We start from the raw sequence: 11661 nt of genomic DNA on the forward strand, positions 1-11661 counted from the left end.
GAATGATCTTTCCATGTTAAAAATCCACTCCTCTGTGTTAGTTCCATCAACCAAGAGCATCTCACATTTTTGAAATCTCTGGTTGGCCCCTGCTTAGCATTCACCTCCGGTAGTATAGCCATCGCCTCTGCCGCCGGAACCACCTCCTCTTCCATTTCTTGAACCTCAACTGGATCCCATACCGATAGGGTTTATCCCTTTTGTCGTCTCCACAAACAAAAAATGAGGGTCGCGGCTGTGCTCTTCTCCCACTAATTTCTTTCCATTTTGCTCTTCTGGGTGACTTGTAACACCGTAAATTTCAAGACAAAATTTTCATTTAAAATAATCATTTTATTCTTAGAAACACTTGTTTAAAATCTCATTCATAGTCGATTTACAAAACATGACTCCATTTTCACTTGCATAGAAAACCAGGATCCTCCAAAATATGACTCTTTCTCTGGTGTGTACAATCAAGCCGGTGCCGTCCCGTGTTACTGAAAGAAACCTGAAAAACATCACACAAAACACTGTAAGCACGAAGCTTAGTGAGTTCCCTAAAATACCACACATAACACATATTAGCCACTCGAGGCTATAACTCTATGGGTCCGTGCACCCAAACTCTGTGAACCCTCAGGTTCTAACTCTGGGAACCTTCCGGTTCCAACTCTATAAACATGCACAACATAAATCACATAGAAATAATGCAGTACAACACATCACGTACATATAGCATACAAATACTCTGATCACATAACTCTGGTTACCTACTCAAGGTAAAGTATAGTGAGAAGACTCACCTGGCAAGCAGAAAGCAGATATCCCCACACTTGAATCTCGAACTCGCCACCGCCTAACACGTAAGGCAAATACTCTCATGAATATAACTCTCGAGACTAGAATAAATCCTCTCATAACACCCTCTTATGGGTAAAAGACTATTTTACCTTTCTCTTGGCCCAAAGGCCACATCGCTGACCAAACCCTAAAAGTCAACGGCCAACCCTTGGTCGAAATCAAAGTCCTCAGTCTAAGTCAACCCCTGACTGACCCTACTCGCCGAGTCAACCCTGTGACTCGTCGAGTTCCCATAATCAGAACTTCACTCAATCTGCGACCTAACTCGCCGAGTCCAACAACTCTGAGTCCACTCGCACACGACTCACCGAGTCATCCCTCGACTCATCGATTCTCGACTCAACCAGAGAATATTTAGGACTCTTCGACAAGACTCGCCAAGTCCAAATGGACTCGTCGAGTCCAAGGCTATCTTCAACCTACTCGCCGAGTTGTTCTTCCAACTCGTCGAGTTCCAGGCCATCTTCAAGCAACTCGTCGAGTCGCCCCATGTGACTCGTCGAGTACCACCGGTCTGAATCCATACAGAAGCGTCTCAGGCCATGCAATTGATCCAAAACATAGATCTAGTCTCCTACCACTCATCCATCACGTAAAGTGGCAAACTTTACGTGAATCCAAAGAGATCTAAGCCGTTTGCACATTGGGGCTAGGGTTTGGGACATGTAAGCTTCACTAAACACTCCAACACAGGGACTTTCATGCTCTTTGATTCTTCTCCCTTCCAGATCTGAGGTAGTAACCTCAGATCTAACCTCTAGACTTCCCATTTCATCCATAGACAATTTCTCACAAACCCCAAAATGAAGAAACAACATAACAACAGGTCAATAACGAGATATTACCTCTAAGTGATGCCCCAAATGCAATGAAATTCGAATCCAAGCAAAGCCCCTTGCTCTAAGCCTTCAATCTTCCCAAAATTTCTTCAACCATTACTTCTCCAAGCTCCAATCCACTCAACAATGGTGCTTCTCCGTGATTTAGGGTTTTCTGGGGCTCAAGAGGTGATAAAGAGGCTGGGAGGAAAACATAGTGATCTTCATATAAGGCTCAACCCCGAGAATTAGGGTTTTCTCCACTCAGCGCCTACTTGTCGAGTCCATTACACTGACTCGCCGAGTCGGCCACTTAACACGCAACCAAGTCGCGACTCTACTCGCCGAGTCCGCACATGGACTCGCCGAGTCACTCTTTCCCAATTTACTCTTTTAGCCCTTCAACTCTACTCTTGATATTTCGGGATGTTACATGACTATTGGCTATGGCCCTCAAAACCTCTTTGAACTTCTGGTCCATCTTCAACTGAGAGAGGCTATAGAGTCTTGATGTTGGATCTAATGCCCTTGACTCTCCATTCGATCATACAACTGCCTTATTTATGTTTTTAGTGATTCAACCCTCTTGAGTAGAGCTCCTCCAGCATCCTTGCTCCTTTTTCTCCATCCATAATCCCAACTATAATCGTGAATGCTCTCATACCAAATTGTTATGAACTAGATTTTAAAAACAGATCCAATAACATAAAAACCATCAAATGATTCTAATATTGATTGAAACACTCTATAATACTCAAATAATTACAAGAATAAAGATAATTTAGTTGATTCGAGATAGCCAATCTCCTAATAGAAATGAATTCCAATTTTCACACAAAAGATAGTTACGTCTCACTCCTTGCCCACTACCCTCTTATAGTATCTGACATAAAAAATTAATAATATAAATAAAATTCTCTTTACTATGCTAATTTCCCGTCTTACCCCTTTCTATAAAGTTGTACGTGAGTGAATGCATAGCATTCCCATCATCAATATTTGTTTCTAATCAAATAAAAAAACATTTGACAAAATTTAGTATGATCTACTTCAAGAATTAACCAATTTCAACTAGTTTTAAAAAAAATAAAATAAAAAAGAGAACTGATTTTTTCCAAAACTAGTTCCGCTTTCAATGGGAAAACAGACACTTCTAATCCAAACCAATGAATACATTTTTTAACATATGGGCTAACTTTATATAACCCATTGTCTTATTAACTAATGAGTCAAACTCATATTTTATGATAAGGAAATGTGAATGTAAGGCTTCACTGTTTCAATATTAAATTCAGATAAACTGTTGTTTCGTCTTTTTTTTTTTTTTTTTTTTACCCGAGTCTTGATCATCAAATATGGTAATATTTTTTTGATTTGTAAACATTTAGTCACTGAATTTTTTTTGAGTCCATATTTTCTCTTTCAACTTGTTAAAGTGTACACATTTAGTTCTTATGACTGGCTACTACTGGTTAACCAGTAAAAATGACTTGATAGGGTAATATATTTATTACTTTATACACATTTAGTCCTTTATGTTTTTATACACATTTAGTCCTTAATATTTTTTCGTTATAAAATAAGTTATTTTTATTTTTGTACTCATTCAGTACTTATGAATGATTTCTTTAGGTTTTTCTTACGACATCATACGTGAGACAATCATTAATGAGATGTTTGAGGCTTTTGATGTTTATGTTCATCACGATCTCGACTAGTTGGTTGCTTAGGTCATGTGTTCTGAACGTCATAACTTCTTCATATGATCTCGGATTTTAATGATTTTTATATCCATGCGTTCGTATTTTAGTCTACTACAACCTTCGTTTAGATTACTCCTGTTAAAAAGTAATATATTTTTACTTACGATGTTTATATCCATACGTTTTTTATGAATGCATGTATGAATGTTTTTCTTATAAAATCATAAGTAAAAATATATTACATTTTAAAGGGAATAATCTTAACGAAAGTTGTAGTAGACTCAAAAAAACAAACACGTAAGTATAAAGATCGTTAAAATCTGATATCGTATGAAGAAGTTACGATGTTTAAAACACATGACCTAAGCCAAACCAAAAGACCTACGCAACTAAACAATCAAGATCGTGATGGACATAAGCATCAACAGCCCCAAACACCCCATCAATGATTGTCCCACGTAAGATGTCGTGACAAAAATATAAATAAATCATTCATACGTACTAAATGAGTACAAAAACAAAAATGACTTCTTTTGAAATAAAAAAATATTAAGGACTAAATGTGTACAAAAATATTAAGGACTAAATGTGTACAAAATGAGAAATATATTACCCTATTAAGTCATTTTTCCTGGCTAACCTGGTAACCAGTCATAAGGACCGAATGTGTATAGTTTAACAAGTTGAAGGCGGTAAATATGGATGAAAAAAATCTCAGTGACGAAATGTATACAAACGAAATGTATACAAATCAACAAATACATTAAACTTTTCAATCATTATCCTCATTAAATAATATAAAATCCAAATATTCGTAAATTGTTATTTTTGTTATTATAAACCCATACAATTTTAAACATGTCATAAAGAGTGTTTTATTAGTATTTTATTCAATTTTTCTTTTCACTTTGCTTTCATCAACCTATATATTTTAGACAAATCGAATGGACCGCTGTATAAAACATAAATAAATTCATTTTTAATTCTTTCACCCCTTTTAACTTTTTTTTCATAGCCACCCCTCCTAGACTCTTCCCCACTACAACGTTTGTTTTTGGGAATATGAATTATTAAGGTAATTAACTTTCGTTTTACTCACATCTTGGTAACTATTTTTTTGTACACATCTAGGTAATAAATTTTTCGGAAATATTCACATATGACTGTTATAACCGGATGTAGCAGGTTACATCCGGTCATAATGGTCATATATGAGCACTTTCAACAAGTTCGTTACCTAGATGTGTACAAAAAAAGTTACCCAAATATAAACAAAATGAAAAGTAAGGGTAAATTACACGAATGGTCCCCGTGGTTTGGGGGAATTTGTGTGTTTGGTCCCTAACTTTTTTTTAACTCGTATGATCCCTACTGTTTATTTTTGTTGTGCGTTTGGTTCATGTCTTACCTAAAAAGACTATTGTGCCATTATTAATTTATTTTTTAATTAATTTTATTATTTATGTTTTTATTTTTTATATATTTAAAAAAGTTTTTTTGAACGACATATATTTAAAAATGTTAATCAACCCTACATATTTGTATCTTCTCACCATAAACCTGAAACCATATTTGAGAAATTTATATGGGTCCCACCGTTCACCATCTCGTCTCCAATCATCCCAACCTTCTATTTCCTTTCCATCTTTAGTGACATCGACGTTTTCACCATCCCTTCTCTTTTTAATCCTTCAACTCCGACGAACCAACACCACAAAAGATGGAAAGGAAATAGAAGTTGTGATGTGCTGGGTTGTGGTGGTGGAAAAATCGATGAAGAGACAGTGGGTTGTGGTGTTGCTTCGTTGGAGTTGAAGGACCGAAAAAAAAGGGATGATGAAGACGTCGATGTCACTAAAGATGTAAAGAAAATAGAAGTTGGGGAGAATGAGACATAAGATGGTGATCGGTGGGACCCATATTATATTACTCAAATATGGTTTCAGGTTTAGGGTGAGGAGATACAAATATGTGGGGTCTATTAATTTTTTTAAATATATAAAAAATAAATACATAAATAAGAAAATTAGTTAAAAAATAAATTAATAAGGGCACAATAGTTTTTTTAGGTAACATAGCGACGAAGCGCGCAACAAAAATAAGCAGTAGGGACCATCTAAGTTAAAAATAATAAGTTAGGGACCAAACCCACAAATTCCCCCAAAACATAGGGACCATTCTTGTAATTTACTCCTACTTTTCGTTTTATTCATATTTAGATAACTATTTTTTTTTTTGCGCATCTAGGTAACGAATTTGTTGAAAGTGTTCAGATATGATCATTATGATCGGATGTAACCTGCTACGACATGTCATAATAATCATATGTGAATACTTTCAAAAAGTTCGTTACCTAGATGTGTACAAAAAAAAAATACCCAGATGTGAACAAACCGAAGAGTTAATTACCTTAATAAGTCATATTTAACTTAGATTTCAACTTTCATTTATAAATTCAATACAAATATATTTTTTTATTTTTTCCCATTTTTTCTTCATTATATTTTTTGCCCGACTATAATTTTTTCTTCCAAATTTGATATAATTTTTTTTAAAGTTTTTCCTCAATTTTTTACAACTTATTATTATTATTATTATTATTATTATTATTATTATTATTATTATTATTATTATTATTATGAGGGCATGATCGTTATTTGCAGGATTCAAAACCCTGTTCGTCATTTCCGCCATAGTAATATTTCATTTTCCCATTACATTCACTTCGTAAACATTCACACGATGCACGGTAATGTAGAAACTATATTTTTGGTTAATGATAGCTAGACTTGGGAAAATACACACTCTCACAAGAGACACACACACAGACACTAGATGCCTTGGTAGAAGGCTACATATAGATCAGTTAAGTCTTGGTAGAAGACTCCATGTTATAATAGTAGGAATCATAGGGATTTCTAGGGTTTCTCAAACGTTTACAGTTGTTTTACTTACATTTTCAATACTTACAATTCTTACATACAAATTAAGACACTAAAATACTTATGATCTCACCAGCTTCAAAGCTGATACTCGCTTTCAAAATTACTTGTATCCTCAGGTCAACCATAGATAGGTACCAATGCAAGGTTTAGAGAAGATGGTGCTCGTTCAAGACTCATCTTTCATTTTGATTTATACTGTAGTGTCTATTATAATTTGACAGAACACACTTGTATTACAATTATATTATTAATGCAATGGATGATGTTGTTGCTTGTTTACTACTTTTCATTGTTGTGATACTGTACATGACGTCCTCCGCCCCAAAATGTTTCCGCCGTTCTTGATTTTTGGGTGTGATAGATTGGTATCAGAGCATTGTTTATAGTGAATTAAGTATATCAACCCATAAAAGATATACTAACTATAAATACATAAGGGATTAAAAATACTCTGACCAAGAGTTTATACTTTAAATAATAAAATATTTAATTAAGTATACGTGCCTGCATTCATACTAAAATCAGTGTCACTAGGACTGTACAAAAGAATTACGATTGTTGGGCAACACAGGTGGACTTAGAGACATATAATCAAAACTGGGAAGATATAGCGTGATCACCTATATTATCCGAGGGTTGACTAGCATCTGCCTAAGTGTAGTTGTGTGGTTGCAACAAGTCTAAAATCTTACCAACCCTACCACAATGAGAATAGTAGAACATAACATTAAACTTAAAATACTATAGGAGTATTTGGTGTTACTATAAGTACTTTATACTTGAGAACTAAAACGGGATTCTTCATTACTAAGTGGATACGCTATGGATATATGTAATTAGGATGTTATAGACTTAGAATCTGTGAAAATTTTTACTTTACCCTTATTCTGTGTGAATTTGGAGTTAATATCACTTATTCGAAGGTCTATCCTGTTTCGATTACATATAACTGGTATGAACTTCACAAATAGCGATGTAACTAATGAAGATTTTGTAAATAATTATCTAGATAGTTTCGTCTAATAATTATTTTCTTACCCCAATTCTCGTGTAGATAACATGGTTGGACTCCATCCCCACGACAACCAGTACCTTCCGAACGAAGTCATCGCTGGATGGTTTGGAGAAGAACCAGAGAATGATCATCCGATTCCTTTGAATGATCACCATGATGAAGACCTTTCAGACGGTGCTAACTCCGAACCCGAGGTTGAGAACCTACCCCATGCAGCTCTAATTCCAATTCCTAACCCTCGTCTGGATTTTCATGGCCTGACGCCTCCATGGGTCGAATGTTTGGAAATGTGGAGCGAAGATCAAGATCAACCTATTCCGTTTAATGGAGACGAAGCTTCTACGACGTAAATGAAGGGAGCACAGTAGATAGAGTTCTACCAATCCTGATCCGTAGAGTTGCCCGAAATGAAATTCAGGGCAGGACAGCTCTACGTCGGATCGCAGAATTTGACACCAATGGAGGGATGCATATCCTTCGCACCAACAACCTTGAACATGCTCGCGAGAGATCTGAGCGAAACCATGAAACCCTGCTACAAGCACTAGCTGAAACCCGGGCCGAAGTCATTGAGCTCCGAGTACATCAGAGGGTATACGAAAGATACCTGCTTAATATGGAACGTCAACTGGCTGAGCTAAGAGTTCACCAGAGGGATTACCATCGCCAGTAATAAATGTTTTACTTTATTTTTCCTTGTTAAAAGGAATTGTTTTCTGTCTATGCCCGAAGTGGCATTTTCTATGAAATTATCGTGTACCGTAAGTACTTTTGGTTAGGTCTTTATGATGTCAAGAACTATCTTCTCTGGATATGATGTAAGACCTTTACAAGGTCATTTTACCAAACTTTTACGTCATGAATATCAAAGATATTGACAGTCGGCTAACTTCTGTGTCATTTTTTATTCAAGTACTCATATCATACTTTCATTTGATTCTATCTGAAACATACTTTAGTCAAGTCACTGGACTATAGTAATTTAACTTTGGAGACATTTCCAAGTCTCTTTTAATGGTTGGATCATTTTATTCACCAACCAACGATACCTCAACTTGAACGACAAACGTCTTGAGACCATTCTACGAACTTACTTCCATTCAGTACTAGGACTGCATCATAGGGATGTAGGTCAAACTTTTGAGAACATAGTCTTGCTCTTTACTTAGACAATCGAAGTACATCTAGGATCAACCAGAATCGCTCACAAAAACCCTTATCTTTCGTGTTACAGAATCATGTTGTCATCCGGAAACAATCAATCGAACAATGAAACCCCTATCCTCCATATCAATGCTGCTACATTACAAGCTGCAGTAGCAGCTGCTATGACAACCTTCCTTACGCACATCAACTCAGGCAACACAAGCAAGACTGACAAAGGAGTCGAGAGTTCCGATGGAAATGCCAAACCAGGAAACCAACAAATGGCAACAGTCATGGACTTGCGAAGCCGTAAGACAGAAAGGAAGAGACGATATCGTAAAGCCCGAAAGGAGCGCAAGAGAGCCCAAAGACTTGCCATGCCACAGCCACAAGTGGAAACTCCTGCAGAATGCTTTAAAAAGCAGTTTCCAAGGTGGAGTAATGAGGAAGGCACTTGTGTCCACATAACACTGGCTAAACACCGCACTCCCGCCAACAATGCTAGTACTAGCCAGTCATACCACCAATGCGGTGAGATAGGGCACTTCCAGAAGGATTTCCCTATAACAAAGAACTCAGGCGCAGATGGGAAGATTCTCAGGATCACAGTTGCGAGAGAACCTACTCCGGAACCCACGTTAATGTAATTTAGGCGTTTTGTTGTAACATACTTATAAACTATCCAAAACTAGTGTTGCGTATACTTGTCTTTTGTAGTATACCTTATTCACAGCAATAGTCTTGTAGTAAGTCTAAAGTATTGTAACTCTGTCATGGTTGCACGGTTGTGTTTTGTCTGTAAGCGCCTTATGTTCAAATATAATGTCTTTAAGTTTCTGTATGATTCCGACATTATCATACGACTCGATTCAATTTGATCCTCACAAAAATAGCTTCATACGTACATCTCTTTGTCAGTAAACGTCGTTTTAGCGAAGCTGTCATATCAGAACACCGAAGTACTCATGCATGGAGTACCTCATAGTTCTTTTCTTTTTCCAAAGAAATCCCCGAAGTACCACTTGTACAGTACGTCGAGTTCAATCCAAAGATTCATGCGGTTGATCTATCACTGGGGAATGTATACATAAGGGTAATATATAATAAAGGTTCTACAGGTTTAGAATTGATGATTCAACTTTAACTTCTTTTTCCCGATGGGATATGAGCTTAAAGAAGAATCAGTTATTCGACTACCTTTTCAATATTAATTATATACGACTCGTATACACGAGATTGGGATTGTGAAACCATGTATGAATCCTAAATATGAACTTCAGGATGGAGACTGCCCAAGAGTATGAGTAATCGCAACGTCATGTGAGCAAACTTAGAACCCAGTAAGACTTCTGTAAACAGATTTCCCTACAGTCTAAACACCTACGGAGATACGGAACAACCCGGACAACTTAGCAAACTACACAGAAATAGAATTAGAAGACTAGGCTTCTCACCTTGGAGAACCCCCGTCATATTCTTCCATAGATTGACGGATTGCATTGTATGTACCTCGGCTATCGAGGACTCCGTCAAGATTTTTCAGTAGAAATCGTTATCTCTGCCTCGCATAAATGATTTGGTTGAGCAAATGCAAGGAAAGAATTACTTTCAGAAATGGATCTGATATCCAAATATCAACAATTCGAGCGTTAGGGAAGGATATTCGGAAGACTACCTTCCGAACTCGATGCGGACACTTCGAATCCATAGTGATACCCCTCGGATAGGACCAATATGCCCATAGTATTCATGAGCTAAATGAGTAGGGTACGTCTTTCTTACTTGGATCAGTTCGTCATTTCTCCATGTAATTACTTACTTATCTACCCTCGTGGTAAGAAGAAACCCATGGAAACATTACCTTCAGAGGTACTTTTCGCAAAGTTCTCTAAGCACGAGTTTTGAAATTGAAGAGTCAAATTTCTATGACACACTGTTAGTGATGTGGGAAATTTGAGTACTCTTACAATTTGTCAAAACCGTTGAGAATTTGTCGAAACCAGAGACGCCGACAGTCATTCGCCAAATTCTAGGTCTTACCGACCTACTATCATAGGCCATTCAGAAATCCTCTCAAATTATAGAAACCCTTACGACTTTAACCCAGCAAGGGGTGGCCCTTGACTGGGAGGTTGAGCAAGAAAAAGAAACCTTGGAAATTCCAAGTGAGAGACCAAGTTCTTTAGGAAGTATCACTCTGGGAACGGATTAATACGCTTCGTAAAGCGTGGAAAGCTAAATCCAAGATAGATAGAACCTTCGAGATTCCTATCAGAACCGGTCCGGTAACTCACAGACTAGATCTACTTCGCGAACTCAGTAACGTACATCCTACTCTTCGCGTCTTGATCGTGAAACCATACCTTTCCGTTAGGACTCTTGTAAGTCCACTCGTCAAGATCCTCGCCTTCGTATTAGAACCGTAGCGACCCTTGACCGAGAGGTCAAGCGGACAAAGCAACGCCATTGCCAGTTAGTGAAGGTTTGTTGGGATACCAACTGAGAACCCGATTTCACTTAGGAGCGCCAGAACCAATCGATTAGGAAGTTTCCTCCTCACAACTCGATCATTCATACCTACTTCCTTATCTAAATTCTAATTTTGGGATGAAATTCCCTTTAACAGGGGGATGATGTGACAACCCGAAATTTCCATTCTGAAAAACCATATCAAGCCAATAGAAGTTAGAACAGTTACAGTGAAATTTCAGACTTTTCCGAGTAAGTTTGAGTATTTCAGGGTTTTACATTTAAGGAGATATCAGGAGAGTGGATGCACATGGGTTTGCGAAACTCGAGTATTTCAAAACCTCATAATATTAAAGTTCATTTCCAGAATAATAATATTTTCAGCCAAAAATCCCAGGACTATAAATAGAATTCTTAACCAAATTATGTCATTAGTTACATTTCCAACTAGAGAAAAGTCATTTTCTCTCTCACGGATCTTCGGGTTTTTATCCCAAATCGTGAGTACACTTCTCTAGTTGTCTTATAACGCTTATAATGTGCTTAATAACTTATATTACATAGCAAATCTGTGAGATTCGGGAGTTTACCACTCAAGAACGTTCTTGGAGAGTAAACTCCTATATGTGGCTTAAATGCTACCTAGTCTTTTCCCCATGTTAGGTAACGAACTTAGGCTTGTATATAAGTGTGTCTAAGACTAGAAAACAAACAAGAATAGC

This window comes from Lactuca saligna, chromosome 5 (assembly GCF_052625555.1).
Source record: "Lactuca saligna cultivar CGN05327 chromosome 5, ASM5262555v1, whole genome shotgun sequence".
NCBI classification, from domain to species: domain Eukaryota; kingdom Viridiplantae; phylum Streptophyta; class Magnoliopsida; order Asterales; family Asteraceae; genus Lactuca; species Lactuca saligna.